This window comes from Macrobrachium nipponense, chromosome 20 (genome assembly GCF_015104395.2).
Source record: "Macrobrachium nipponense isolate FS-2020 chromosome 20, ASM1510439v2, whole genome shotgun sequence".
Lineage (NCBI taxonomy): Eukaryota > Metazoa > Arthropoda > Malacostraca > Decapoda > Palaemonidae > Macrobrachium > Macrobrachium nipponense.
In genome coordinates this window covers 9,198,576-9,216,075 of record NC_061089.1, presented here as the reverse complement: position 1 = coordinate 9,216,075, position 17,500 = coordinate 9,198,576, and positions in this window count along the sequence as shown.

Here is a 17,500-nt window from a genome sequence, read left to right as displayed (position 1 = left end):
TAAAACTCATTGCTTGTACCATAGTAATCATCGAGCAACAAACTCATTGCCTGTATTCATTGGGTAACAAACTCATTGCCTCCAAACTCATTACCAGTTTTTAAGAGAAACTCTTGACTATGCTCATAGGGTAATACCTATGTCTATCAAGTAACAAACTCATTGCCTGTATTCAAGTAATCATCGAGCAACAAACTAATTTCATGTATTAAAGTAATCATCGATGAACAAACTCATTGCCTGTATTCACAGGCTAACAAACTCATTGCCTGCATTCACAGGCTAACAAAAACTCAAATTGGCCTGTTATTCCACAGGCTAACAACTCATTGCCTGATTCATTCACAGCTACAAACTCATTGCCTGCATTCACAGGCTAACAAAACATTGCCTGCATTCACAGGCTAACAAACTCATTGCCTGCATTCACAGGCTAACAAACTCATTGCCTGCATTCACAGGCTAATAAACTCATTGCCTGCATTCACAGGATAACAAACTCATTGCCTGCATTCATAGGCTAACAAACTCATTGCCTGCATTCACAGGCTAACAAACTCATTGCCTGCATTCACAGGCTAACAAACTCATTGCCTGCATTCACAGGCTAACAAACTCATTGCCTGCATTCACAGGCTAACAAACTCATTGCCTGTATTCACAGACTAACACACTCATTACTCTGTTAGCAGAGAGCATCATAAATATACTGCTTATGCTATTAATTAAGAGTATCAAAATCTACCAACATACTTCACTAACTTGACTTTACTACACCCTACTCAAAGTAAACATTCCAATGATTCTAAGCGAAAAATATCCAAGACTTTATTCCAAATATTCTATGCAAAAAGTACCCACGACTTTATTCCAATTACTCTATGCAAAAGATATCCACGACTTTGAATTTCCATACTTATGTTAACTGAAGAAATCCTTTTTGTTACGGATCTCATTAACCCATAACCAGGTTCTTTAAGCATAACATATCCGTTCTTAATGTTCCATGGACAACCCAGTACAACAAAGGCTTATGAATACAAGTTAAGAGTAAATATTGATGAATTTATTAACTTTTATGCAAATACTAATTTGTGATTACATGAATACCTCATGTCTTACATAAAGCGACAACAGCAAGTCCTGGATCTTTGAGAACATCAAGACCATGCAGATACGTATCTTCCTGAAAAAATTAAAACTCTAGAAAAGTATGCTTAACGTCGTGTATATCCAAGAATCTTAAAAGGCAGTTTGAAGTACCTCACGACAGCTCTTGAACATTTTCAAAGCAAATGACATGACACCAGTCTTGGGAGGGGCAATTAAAACATTACAGTAGTAGGTGTAGTAATCCTTGTAGGCGTGCACAAACCTACTTACCAACGGTATGCAGCAATCACCCGTATCTTCCCCCTCTTCTTTCACTTTTTTCAGTTATAAGAGAGTAAACTCTACCGGTGCAACCCAAAACATTACAAGGTCACGGCTATGCCACAATACGTTGTAGACTATCTCAAACAACGTTATAATTAGCCATACTTCAATGAAATGCCAAATAAGACAGACTGCCAAGCTCTCGACACGTCCAAGTCAGAAACTGCCCACCGGTAGATACAAGCCACTTCACTCGCACCCCTCCTGCGACAAGACACTCGTCCGAAAGAGAAAAAAAAACGAGCTGAAAGATAAAGCTAGCAATTCTACGCAATGAAAAGTAGCACCGGACAATGGCAGGACATTTTTGCATGGTTTTGATGATATTCAAGAGATTAGCTATTGGGTAAAGCAAGCAAAATTTATCGTAAATAAACAGTATATTTAGGGAACTTTCTATAACCCATATAACCAGAAATGTTTAGTTACAAGAAAAATTAGCCATTGAATAGATAAGCCCTATGATCGTAAAAGACCCCTACATCTAGAGCTTCCTATAACTCCTATATCCATTAATTTTCGGTAGCAAGAAATTAAATAAAGTTCGAATCTTTTGAAAATACTGTTAAATCTAACGCCAACCTCATGAATATTGGCCATGACTTAACCCAAGCACAACATCCATTTTCGGAAAGTTAAAATTCTAAATTAAAACCTAATAAGATGCCAGACCTGTAAAAACTTTTATATTGCTGTATGAGGTCAAACATTTTTAATTTCCTCAAACCTTAACTGAGCGGGAGGTAGCCAATCACATTTAAACAATAACACCTATCTGAACTCCAAGAAAAAGCAATAGATTATGTTTACACTTACCACCAGAAAGTAAGTTTAGTAATTGGCTTGAACAAAACCACCCAATAGCTGCATAGGTCTTACCACCTACAATGCAGCACATGGGTGGCTCCTCCACACCTCCAGGGGTGGACGAAAAAAAATATATTTATGTATGACAATACACATGAAAGTCAGGTTTGGTTAGCTGGCTTGAACAAAACCATCCAAGAACTGCATGCATAGAAGGTCTTACGACTTATTATGCGACACATGGGTGGTGGCTCCACCCCTCAAGGGGTGGAGGAAAAAAAATTTATGACAATTGGTAGGTAAATGAAATAAGTAAATATAAAGAAATAAATTAAAACAAATTTTCGAAAAGGAAAAAATTACTTAAAAAGCGTAACTAGGCAGAACGAAATGCCCCCTACATAACTTACTATAGAGAGCAGTTTTATCGTGCGTGAAGCTTTACCGTTAGAACAGCAACTCTTAAAAGTCCAACACTTACCACAACATCCTGGAAAAGACAAAGGTTTAGGGCTGTGCGTAACTTGAAGTCTTGTAAATTTTGGCGTTTACACGTCAGATTAAGGGTAAACGCACACAGAAATAGTTATAATGACAACCCAAGAATTACACGAGACCAGACACGTAACAAGATTCGAGAATCCCAAGAGCAAATGTACAATAATAGCAAAAATATAGTTAAGTTCTAGAGAAATCTTGCAGAAGCCCTGGGTTTATCAACCTTGACCAACGAAAAGACAATCGATGAAAATCTCAAGCTCCAACTTGAGTCTAGTCGGGTGATAAAACATTTTTCGTAACGACTTCACAAGATGACCAATTACGCTGTGGTGAATTAGGAATTAATTGAATACGCAACTCTTGTGATAAAAAAGGATTACCCTGCAAACTCCTTTTAAACGTCTACTGCGGGGAACGACGTTACAGTGGAAGTTCAGAAGGTTAAATGTCCGAAATGGAACGCTGTTGTCATTTGCCAAGGACTCTAAAGTCATAGTAGTGTCTTGCTTCTTGGAGCATGACCGAATCCGATCTGTGGATATTCTTGAAATCGCTAATTTTATAAGTATTATTTTGATTTCCTACCCCCTTTTTTTTACTTGGCTTTCATGGAAGTTCAAAATACAGCACATGATGAGTAGATTTTCCTAAACTTAACTCGTAATTTCTTTCAGGGCTCACGAAATAATTCGTAGTATAAACCTGTCGCATATTTCTTTTCATGACTGATGAAATAACTTTTAATTTGAGTGAATAATTTGTCATAACGATATATGATGAAATATTCTGTACATACATATATATGTATGTGTACCACATAATTAGTTATATTACATAAAACTTGCTATACTGGAATATGATTTGCAACTGCTGTGAAACTGATACTGCCACGGTATTTGGTGGTTGGTAAAGCCCAGCTACCCGGAGGAAACAAAAACCGCAACATTAGCCCTTTATAACTCCGGAAATATTCAACCAACTGCGATGGAACTTTGCTTTAAAGGTTTCTCGCTAAGTTCTCTAATCGTGCCAGATTTCATGGAAATCAGTTCAGCTGTTCTGGAGACCCAGATGTTGATTTTTGGTGTTAAGGGGATGTGGTAGGGGAGGGTGGGGAGGAACCTAAAATGTCTGTGGAGCGATAACAGTAAAAGATACAGCCGTGATTCTCAATTTTTCCCGAAAACTTATATTCTGTAGTTGTGTCTTTCAGGGTATGTTTTTTGAAACAATAAAATTTTCAAGTTACAGTAGGCCATTCAAATTAGTCACCAAAATTCGGATTTCCTGATGCTTAAGTACGAACTGAACGAAACATTAGGTGAGACGCCATTTTCTTAAATGTGTGTGAATAGCAAGTGGTGTTAGGAGAAGCTGGCTGACTAACTTTCATTTAGCTTGACAAAAAATTATCACACTCGATGAATTTACCTACGCGGTTTTGGCTTTCGATATGGTTGACCTCCACCCTAATAAAGAGCCTCAATAGTTTGATTGTTTTCTCACACACATGTAAGTAATGTAGTATAATATAAGTATATAGTATATCAGTATATAATAATATAGGGTATACGTAGTTTATGGAGGTTAGTGATACAGACATATATATATATATATAGGTAATATAATATACTATATATAAGTAGTATATATATAGTATATATATATATAAATATATATACCTATATATAGTATAGTATAGATATATAGTGTATATTAGGAGATATATATATATATATTATAGTTATATTTAGTATTAGTATATATTTATATTATATAAACTATATATATTGATGTATATAAATATATAAGTATATGATATATATATATAATATATATATATATATATATACATATATATATATATATATATATATTAATATATTATATATATATAAATATATATATATAATATATAGCTATACGTAATAAATTATATAATATATATATATATATATAATATATATTATACATATACAACCATACATCCATACATACATACATACATACATATTATGCAGCCAACGAGCTATACTGACCATAATCACGGAGAAGCCACATAAGTCTAAGCAAACTGTTTGTTCCCATACTTTTCTTGATCTAGGGAGCTGCCATTGCAAAACATCATGGACAACTAGGTGTGATCCAACCTCCAGCTTACTCGAGGCGTGTGCTGAAATCTACAGTCAAAATAGCACGGTGTTTCACCAGAGAATATTAAAATAAATACGCTATATTTTATAAAAAATAATTGTTCTGTACTGTTTAACATACACATTATTTATTGTTCATATTTTCATTCCAATAAATAAATCATAATTATCCTGTCCAAAAAATTCCTGTATCTTTAACTCCTTGCAAAATGGCTTTTTCAGACCTCTATAGGCTTTTCCATAGGGCTTTCCTAACCCCCGCCCCAAGAAGAAGAACAACAGCAAGAACAACAGCAACAACAAAGTTGTGGTAGGAGTAAGTGAAAAAAGTGATGAAATCACAAAAGGGGGTAGTAAAGCCCTGCCATAAGAGACAGATATGGAGGTCAAGGGATACAAGGGAAGGGGTAGGGCGCGGGGTTTGACTCCACAAGGAAATTAGAAGTAGGAGTCTTCATCTCAAATAGGTTTTGCATTTTAATTCCCAGAACAGATGGGTCCTTTGAGCAACTAAATTTAGAACGAAAAGTTAAATCTATTTAAGGTAATAAGTAAGACTTCAAGAGAGAAAATGAGGATTTAACCTGAAATTTTCAGAATTTTGGTAAAGTAAAATTATTCCTTTACAGATAGATTATATATCTTAGATCTTACTTGTCGATTAAGTTTCATTATTTCTTGTACTGGTTTTAGTATTCCAGCCAATGGACAGGAACTTTTTTGATTTTCCTAAACACCCTCACACCCGTATCTCGAAAATTTCCATTGAAAATATATAAACCATATGGATATGCTAACATCCTTTCTGTTGTTCGTCATGAAAATAGTTTCACATCCATAAACATGAACTTCATTACCTACATCTTAATAATGCCTGTTTTACTGTACACTCACTTGACATACAGTCTGCTTCTGTGCAGTCCATTTGTTCTGTATTTCAGAGAGTAAATGATCAAACAAATTGATTTTCAATAACTTTTACAAAATGAAAGTAATCGTAACATCATGAAAGAAGATTGCATCCGAAGGATTGTTTGCATGGTGTTTTTACGTTGCATAAAACCAGTGGTTATTCAGCAACGGGACCAACGGCTTTACGTGACTTCCGAACCACGTCGAGAGTGAACTTCTATCACCAGAAATACGCATCTCATGCCTCCTCAATGGAATGCCCGGGAATCTAATTCGCAGCCACCGAGGTGGCAGGCCAAGAACAAACCGACCACGCCACTGAGGAGCTATGCATCCGATGAAAAGTAGGGGAAATTCAGTATTCATACTAGTTCTAAGAATAAGAGCAGAAAAAACTGAATATACCATTGAATAGCATATGCAATACCATCCAAATTACAAACAATATCACACTAAAATGATGATTGGCGTATTAAGAATCATCAGCAATCCTAACTTAATGATTCAATGATTATGGAAACATGGCTCAATATATTACAGAAAATTACATATTAGGAAGAAATTTGGAACGTATCTTGTGGATGACCATTAATGATGTCTTAAAAATGTAAGATTTTATTATTTGGAAATAACTTGAATAGTCAACTGCTATAGTTATTACAAGACCGTATTTAATTTCACCAAGATATGCTTAACCTTACATAGTATTTCCAACGAAGAATTTGCTTATTGTTTATCTATTTAAAAAAAAAGGGTGATGATGTTATTATGATATTATTATAACTGTGTTGTGTATAAACTTTCGTGTAGCCAGCATGAAATTTGCTCAGATGACAAGATGTGTATGTAGCTGATCAATGAAGACATTAACGAGCATTAAAAAAATGAAAATAAAAATCTAATATTAGAGAGGAATATCCTATCAAGAGCATGGCTCTATTCATATTCTGGTTGAGGTGGAAGCAACATTAACGACCAAGGCGAAGGTGAGCAGCAGCAAAACATGAAAGACCCATCGATCGAAATTTCAGAGATGAAAATAAAGAGTAGAGCGGGAAACCACCGCTTCCCCTCCTTGTCAATTTTCTGTATAGATGAAATTAATGGAGACCGAAATCCCTTGTACTGTAATAGAAAGAGAAATGATTTGAATGAAATATGTTGGATGCTTTTTCCATTCCGTCTTTTGTGAGCGAAAAGATTTCACATTAAAAGTATTGAATGGGAAATATGTTAGGCAATTCTATAATCACGGATGAAACAAAAAGAGAGAGAGAGAGAGAGAGAGAGAGAGAGAGAGAGAGAGAAGAAGGGGGTGGGGGTGGGGGTTAGAAGTTCTCTAATTAGCAATAGCTGGAGCTAAATTAAACGTAAGGTAATGGGCGGAACAGATAAAGGCGGGCAAGAGAAAGGGGGGAATGTGCGCCTTCAGGATTGAGTTCAGGGGCAGAAATGGGGCAGAAGCCTTATTGGAATCCCATTAAATGAGAGGGAAAGGATTTATAAGTCACCCTTTCAGTCACTGGGAAGAACGTAATTGGAATTCGATGGTTTATACAGCAGTCAAAGAGCGAGTAGCACAAATCCCGCATCTATTCCGCCAGACCGAAACATTTCTTCTATTGAAAACATTTTAATCATCCTATAAAAATATCAACCTGGATATCGCAACGGATCACAAGAAGATGCAAGAAACTCTTGCAGTAACAAAGAATATTGATAAATTTCCTCATTGTCCTAGAATAACAATGCGTAACACAGCAATTGTTATTATTTGGTCTGTGATAAGAGACGTTTAACATCTGAAAAATTTCTAGCATATTAGTTCGTATGTAAATTTCGTTTTTATCACTCTTATTATTATTTAGTAGATAAACCTATTCGTGTGTAACAAGCCCACCCACATGGGGTCAATGACTTGAAGTTCAAACTTCCAAAGAATATGAAGTTTATTCGGAAGAAGTAAGCGGATGTAAAGTGAAATACAGAAAGAAGCGACCCCACTTATTAAGAATGCAAAATAAATGATTAAATAGATTAAGATTGATTAAAATGCGCGATGAATAGCATTAGAGTAGTAATGTATTGCTTGAACTTTTGAAGTTCCAACTGCAGGACATCTGAAAGGCTGTTCCATAGTCCAACGGTGCGGGAAATAACTTAGGGTTCTCCATCTTTTCTTCATTGCTATGGGAAATCTGTGCCTTGTTGTATACATGATGCTATTTGCCGGTTCAGCCTTCGACATTTTGCACTGTAAAAACGAGTTACAATTCTCTTGTGCTTCTTGCAACAATTCTATTTTCTTTTTATTGTAAATTTACCCCTCATGCTTTTCTCCGAACATCTTATAAGAAATTTGATTATGTCCTGCATGTCAGTGCTCATAATTTGGAATTGGCAGCAGCAACTGATCAAGAAAGCTGAAAATAAACTGAGGAAAACCGTATAGTTATCAACTTTTCACTAACGTTACGCAATATCTTACATCTATCCGTTCTAATGGGTACTATTGGATAATTAAAAACCATAAGATATCTGTATTTTATCCAGGTAACGTAGGCTTGCCTATTACCCTCCAACCTTGTTTCACAAATCAATTTTCCCTATCAGTTTTCTATCAGTTCTTCTAATGTACTTAGATTGTTGGCTGCATCTTTCTCCAGTCACTGAGTACTATGAATTAGTACCTTTTACTTTCCTATGGTGAATGCACGGACATTTTCATGCGTGAAACCGGTCTACGTCATCTTAGGCTAGTAAGTAAACTCTTTCGACCTACCATATATCCTTGTTAATCTCTTCACGTGAATTATGTCGTTTTCTTCTGTTCATCATGGCGGTAACATGCATAATATGTGGAAGGATATCGGATATTATATTGTTGCACATCATCATACTTTTACTTGTTTTATTGGGCATACATTAAACAGAAAATCATAAAGAGTCTGGATTTTTCGAGTCTAAAGTGATCTTTGGTACTGACACTTCTCTCCAAACTCATAAAGATTTCATTATACACTGCATCAGTTTCTATAATGTGTTCAAACCGGTAAGATTTCATTTTCCCTTACCATCTTCCTGTGAATAAGAATTGTCTGACCTTCTCCTTTGAGAAACCTCATTTCCTTTGTCTCCCGCTTTTAGTATTGCCTGGCAAAATACTCCATATCCCTTACCCCTTAAAATGATAAAACTGTTCACATGAATGATGATGAAACCGGTCATATGAATAATACTTTCTTTTTTGCCTCCTGGTGTTGCCACGCTAGTATGCAAACAAAATATCAAAAGACGTGGTTGATGTTCTGCCTGCTAAAAGGAAAGTACAGCCAGCAACAAAACCGGCGTCGCCGCCAAACCTGGCTTGGAGAGATCATGCCCTTCTTGCCCTGAAAGGTGGCCGGTTCAAACAACCAGTACATAGTTAGAATGGTTCGAATGGGACATGGAGGGAAATTGTGGTAATCAGGGAAAGAAATACAATAATGAATTAAATATATTTGGACAGAGATAAGAAAAGAAAAGAAAAGAGAAGAGAAGAGAGAGATTTGAAGAGATTTTGACAGAGAGAGCAGAGAGATGAGAGACGAGAGGAGAGAGAGAGAGAGAGAGAGAGAGTATAAGGAACGGTAACGAAAGAAATGCATACACTGTACAGAGAGAGAGAGAGAGAGAGAGAGACTGAGCTTTTATTCCTGTTTAGTTATTAATCTAATGGATATATTTGAGACCTTCTGCTTTAAGAAACGTTATCGTATATATTTTGGAAAATAATTATTATGAAATCTTATCACATCGTATTGTTGTAAATCGTTATATTTTCTATATAAAAAAAAACTTAAATATTACTGGAACTGACTATTCATATTAATATTATTCAGATGGAAATGTCCTTCTTTTTCATTATCTATAGCAGCTGTATTTTCTCTCTCTCTCTCCTCCTCTCTCTCTTCCCTCTCTCTCGTCTCTCATCTCTCTTCTCTCTCTCTCTCTCTCTCTCTCTTGCACGTTTGACGGCAATGATGCCTCACTGCTGGGGTGTCATCACAGGGCCAAATCATTGCAGAAGGGTTTTGTTTAACCAGCAGTGAGCGCCTTCCCTCTGCTCATTGGCACTGCTCACCATAACAACACTTCTTAGAATTCCTTGAAACAGGTTTCCATTTGTAGTTCGTCTTCCAGAGGATCCCTCAAATGAACATTGACAATTTCACCTTGCACAAAATCGGTATATTGATGATCTTCTAATAGCTTCTTTCTCATTTTGCTTGATCTTATTTTGTCTCTTAGGAAATCAAAGTTTTTCTTATTCTATCGATGTTCTTGCTATCCTTCCGTTTGATTTCTCTTTGGTTTATCTCGCTTTCCTCCAGATCTCTCATTTCCGCTTCCAGGACTCCTTCGTGTATCCATTCTTCCTTTATTTCTCGCCTCCTTGTATCTCTTCTTTGCAGACCTTCATGCATCCTTTTTCTGCTTTCTCTCAGCCCTCCTCCTCCTCTTCAGTATCTACAACTAATGCCATCTGAATTTCTTCTTAGTACCTATAGGAACGTTCTTTTTGACCTCTCACCTCCCTGGAGCATCCTGTCCTCTGTCTTTTCTAAGTGAGCAGTTATGAGGTGTTTGGCATTCTCAGGATCTTTTTTTAACTCCTTCAGAAGTATTCTGTCCTGCACCTGCAAAAGTAGCTTATCTCTTCCCTCTACTTCAGAAATTTGTCTCTCTCTCACAGGACCAAATCATTGCAGAGGGGTTTTGTTTAGCCAGCAATGAGCGCCTTCCCTCTGCTCATTGACACTGCTCACCAAAAAAATACTGTAGTTCTGGAAGTTTTGTATCTCTCCAACTCTGAATTTATATATATTCAGAATTTCTGAATATATATATATTTAGAATTTCCTGACATGGTGTTGTCGCTCCAACTCTGAATTTAGATATATTCAGAATTTCTGAATATATATATATTAGTATTTCCTGACATTTGGTTTGTTATCGCTCCAACTCTGAATTTATATATATTCAGAATTTTCTGGAATATATATAGATTTAGAATTTCCTGACATGGTGTTGTCGCTCCAACTCTGAATTTATATATATTCAGAACTTCTGAATATATATATATTTAGAATTTCCTGACATGGTGTTGTCGCTCCAACTCTGAATTTAGATATATTCAGAATTTCTGAATATATATTATATATATAATATATTATATATATATATTTATATATATATATATAATATATTTAGTATTTCCTGACATGGTGTTATCGCTCCAACTCTGAATTTATATATATTCAGAATTTCTGAATATATATATATTTAGAATTTCCTGACATGGTGTTATCGCTCCAACTCTGAATTTATATATATTCAGAATTTCTGAATATATATAAATTTAGAATTTCCTGACATTGTGTTACATGCTTTTCAACTTCCTTTTGAACAATAACTTGTTTGTGGACGGTCCTTTAACAGCTTGTACTATGTTTTTTTCACATTTTGGAGGGCTCCTTATATACCAGACATTTTGTTTCCTCCAAAAACTGGGTTTTTATTCCTTGTTGTGTTTGATGGCAGATCTCTCGTGGAGGGTGAGTAAAAGAGCTTGAAGCGGAAGGTTGGTCTGAGAATCTGCCGGAGGCTTCGACTTGTCTCTTCTCGATTTCGAAGCCTTCCTCCTCCCTTGGAGACAGACGGAGACAGTATTCGTTCGTTCGTTCTCTTCCATGTGTGTCTTGAAGGGCGCTTTCCAGTTGGGATTCTTGAGGACTTGGGAAGCCTTTCATCCTCTTGAGTTCCGCCACCTTAAGGTCTCACTGGAGTCGACGCTTCTCCATGAGTTCTTCCACTTCCTTCAGCAGGTGCTAGAACCTGAGCTCGAGGTCTTTCCTTGCGGATTCGCGCTGCCTCGGTCGCGTCATTTTGTTCCTGGATGAGCCTCACCATCCACGATGCTTATTCAGTCCTGAGCTGCTGGCTTTCTCCTTCTGTCGTAGGAGCTTCTCAGACCTTTGAAGCTGGCAGTTTGCCTTTGCTAACTGCTCAGACAGATCCCTCACTAATACATCGTTTTTCTGCCCAGTTTCCTTTGTGTTGTACTTCATCTTGTGATTTTCTTCTGTGATCTTGAGGATCTTGTTTTCCAGCTGTTATTTCTCCCGCTTTATCGTTCTCCTTCTTCAGAAACAACTTTTCAGCCTCGAGCGAGTGGGCCCTCTCTCGCCAGGCCAGCTGTGGCAACACCTCATAGTGATCTGTCCAACGCCTTCACAGTAGTCGACCTCTGCTGCAACTGACGATTTATTATGTCAAGTTCACCTGCTGAATGGTGTCTCACAAGGCCTCAATTCCTCGTCCAGTTCCTTTCCTTGGGCTCTTCAGCTCCATCACCAGAGATCTACATCCTCACCAGTGAATAGGCTGCTACAGCAAACAAGATGACTATTTCTGCGTCAGACTTCTCTCATTAAATCGCTGGACATGTGGACAACGACGTCCGAACAACAAATGCTGCCGGGGGCCCAGACAAGGCCATATTTTTTTCAAACTGGAATCCATATCTGCATAGGCCATAACCAGTTCTTACACACACTCCTCTTTCTCGATTCTTCATTGAGATTCTATATATCATGAGAGATATTTCGATTTTTTAAAATATATCAGGAAGTATTTTGAAAGATTTGGATAAGGTCTTGGGTCTCTTGGTGTTATAAATTGCTGTAATCATCCTGCCCGGAAAGTTGGAAATTCTTCATTGTTTCCTTCATTTACGTTTAAGGCTTTGCAGTGACAAAGCGTAATCTTATTGTATAAGGAATAGAGAGAGAGAGGAGAGAAATGGATTGTATTTTAGCGCAGAACAGTGTATTGGTATATATGTGAATCACTCCGTTTGGACCAGAAAATCCAATGTTTTACCATAAGCTTTTTTCGTGTATAATGCCTTCAATTAAGGGATTTTTATTATATATATATATATATCCTATATATATATATATATATATATATATATATATATATATATATATATATATCAATAGAAGGATCCACAGTAATATCCTTGTTTATCTAGATATAATATATTTATGGAAATATATACAAAGCTTAAAGCTCTTTCGTCCACCTCTTGTGGACTTGATCACTAAGCGAAAAAAAATCTTTTTTTTTTTTTTTTGCTTAGTGATCAAGTCCAACCAGGAGGATGGACGAAAGCTTTAAAGCTTGTATATATTTCCATAAATATATAAATCTAGATAAACAAGGATATTACTGTGGATCCTTCTATTGATTTCTTCGAAGCACGATACAGTGTTTTTATATTGCATATATGTATCATATATATATATATATATATTATAATATATATATATATATATATATATATATACATATATATTACATATATATATATATATATATATATATATATATATAATATATATATACATATATATATTATATATGATATATATATATATGTATATATAGTATATATATATATATATATATATATATATATATATATATATATATATATATATATATATATATTATATATATATATATATATATATATATATTTATAACTTATCAGAGAGAGAGAGAGAGAGAGAGAGAGAGAGAGAGAGAGAGAGAGAGAGAAAGTGTGTGTGTGTGTGTGTCTGCGGTATTTTTCTTTGAGTTTATCATAATACACAAGTAGACTATGCTTAAGATTAGAAGGAAAAATTGATTTTTTTTTGACTTGTAATATTTTTCTAAGTCCAGAAAAGATGAGTTTGTCATGTTATTCTTTGGTCATGTAATACTTATAGCAGAGAATATTCACGTACAAACAAGGGTTGAATTTGTGATATTTGTTAGACATATAATTATAAAAAAATAAATACCATTTGTCAGTATTACTAAAATATAATGAAAGTATATCTCAGAATCTTTACTCTCTCTCTTTTGCCCTTCTACAAAGAAACAGGAAAAATCTGAATATGTTTTGTAGCTCGTAAGACTTCGCTATACCCCCTCCAACCCCCTTAAGGAGTTTCGTAATTTATGAATGGCTCCTAATTGGTTGTTGCAATATGTGTGATCCACAGTTTGGCTTTTTATCCCTTCTGCAGTTTTTAATCTTGTTCTTGTCAGGAAATCTTAAACACAAAATTCACAAAAATCATTTCTGTATGTCATATGTCACATTTATTAACAATAGGCTTCCTGCTCAGACCTGCAGACATTTTTAGGGTATATTTGGGTTTACTCACAGATCTTATAAGAGAAACTATTTGTTTAATTACAGTACAAATTTAATTGCATTCTGCATGCATTCATATCTATACATTGTGATTCAGGGGAGAGACACTGTATATACTTTACAGAACTAAATCAAAGTATCTGAACCATGACATATAAGCTATTTGAACATCGTCAAGTGCAATTATTACTAGGAGGTACATACATAAAGCAATGTAACAATCCACAGTTATACAGACCTATAATTCAATGTGCTTATTTACATTGTACAGTCTAATGTAGGCTAGATTATAAGAATAACTCAACTTTCATAACTAGCCAAGACTTGAGCTGTGGAGAGGGACAGATAAAAACTATAAACTATTCCTGAAGGTTGCCAAGTTAGGCTAATATTGCTAAGCTAAGGTTAGGCTATGGTAGGCTACCTTTAGTAATTTGATGATCAACCCTGCTAGACTAGCTAGTTTGTAAAGTTTACTTGCGGACCAGCTAGTTTGTTATCTTCACTTGTGGCCCAGCTAGTTGGTTAAATTTACTTGTAGATGAGCTAGTTGGTACAGTTTACATTTAATACTATAATTTAGTATGAATTCGAAGTATTCTTTAGGGTAAAAATGATAATGGTAAAATTGAAGAATAACTTACAATCTTTTAGTGTTCTCGCAGATCAACTTCACTGTGTACATGGGGGTATAAGACTTATTGATAATGGTAAAGTTGAAGAATTACCTTACAACCATTTAGTGTTCTGGCAGATCAACTTCAGCTGATACATGGGGGTTTAAGAAACTTATTGATAAACAAGGTAAATAACAACATAAGACTTCATTTAAGACTTAAAACTGCAGCAGGCCTAGGCCCAGGTCTCAGGATACAATGTATACAAAGTCCTGAATGCAAGACTAAAAATATAGTCCTAAACTATAGTTACTAATTGGGATGATAAAATAAAGAATTTAAGTTTTATTGCTTATAACAATCAAATACGTAATGAATAAGTCCCATTCTAATTTTTTTAAATTATTGATTTTGGTTATAAACTGCACTTAACAGTGCCATTTTTCAAATGTCTATTTTGAAATAAACTATGGACTTTTTATTTTGTTTTCTTTGTCATCCATATTATTGTTAACTATTATCAATCAAATGCAGTCACATTTAATGTATTTTTAAATATGTCAATGTAGGGCTATATTACCGGTGATGATATTCCTAGATGGGCAATTTTCCCAGTGGTAGTTTTCCCAGTGGCAATAGTCCTAGTGACGGTGTGTGTGTGTGTAAATATATATATATATATATATATATATATATATATATATATATATATATAAATATAATTATATATACATTACATAGTACTCACACAATATATATATATATATATATATATATATATATATATATATATATATATATATATATATATATATATATATGTATATATATATATATATATATATATATATATGTATATATATATATATATATATATAGTACATATATATATATATATATATAACTAAAAATTCCTTTTCAGTTAACATATATGAAAATATATTAATTCTGAGGTAGAGCGAATTAAGATGTTTAAGGACATTTGTAGCTTAATGCATACATATGAATCACGGTGATGTGATCAGACTCATTCATATATATATATATATATATATATATATATATATATATATATATATATATATATAATATATATACATATATAATTTTCGTTAAAAGCAATTTCTTTACTGGCATCAATAAGTTTCTTGCAGGTATCTTCACTGATGCCACTAAAGCAATTGTTTTTTAGCGAAAATTGTATAAGGGAAAAACCATGCCCTAAAAGTGTATAAATATATGTATATATACATATATACCACATATATATATATGTGTATGTATAAATATGAAATATATATATATATATATATATATATATATATATATATATATATATATCTATATTGTATGTATTATATATATAATATATATATTTATATAATATATATGTTATATATGTATATTCAATATTATAATAAAAATATATACTAATCTATATATATATATATATATATATATATATATGTATATGTGTGTGTGTGTGTATATATATATATATGTGTGTGTGTGTGTGTGTGTGTGTGTGTGTATGTGTGTGTGTGGTAAGTTTTTGCAGGTATCTTCACTATGTCCACTAAAGCAATTGTTTTTGTTAGCGAAAATTGTATAAAGGAGAAACTATGCCCTAAAAGTGTATACCATATATGTATATATACATATATACCATATATATGTATGTATGTTTATTCGTATATAAAAAAAATATATAAAAAAAAAATATATATATATATAATACATATATATATATCTATATATATATATCTATATATATATATATATATATATATTATATATATATATATATATATTACGTATACATACAACATATATGGTATATATGTTATATACATATATGTATCACTTTAGGGCATAGTTTCTCCTTTATACAATTTTCGCTAAAAACAATTGCTTTAGTGGCATCAGTGAAGATACTGCAAGAAACTTACACACACACACACACGCACACACACACACACACACCACACACACACATATATATATATATATATATATATATAGTATATATATATATATATATATATACATATATATATATATATATATATATATATATATATATATATATATATATATATATATATATATATATACATATATATATATATATCATATATATTATATATATATATATATATATATATATATATATATCTATATATATATATATATATAATATATATATATATATATATATATATATCATATTTATACATACACATATATATATGTGGTATATATGTATATATACATATATGTATACACTTTTAGGGCATGTTTTTCCCTTATACAATTTTCGCTAAAAACAATTGCTTTAGTGGCATCAGTGAAGATACCTGCAAGAAACTTATTGATGCCAGTAAAGAAATTGCTTTTAACGAAAATTATATATGGATATATATATATATATATATATATATATATATATATATATATATATATATATATATATATATATATATATATATATATATATATATATATATATATATATATGAATGAGTCTGATCACATCACCGTGATTCATATGTATGCATTAAGCTACAAATGTCCTTTAACATCTAATTCGCTCTACCTCAGAATTAATATATTTTCATATATGTTAACTGAAAGGAATTTTTAGTTAATAATAATTTCGTCGGCTCCCGGGCGCGAACCTAGGAACCAAGAAATCAGGACGTCCAGTGAAGCGCTGAATCCAAAACAACGAATCCCTGGGCGCGACAGGGATTTGTAGGTGAGAGGCTGCGTTAACTCATATCCTCTCGTGGTAGCTGTGTGGTTAAAGGCTCTTC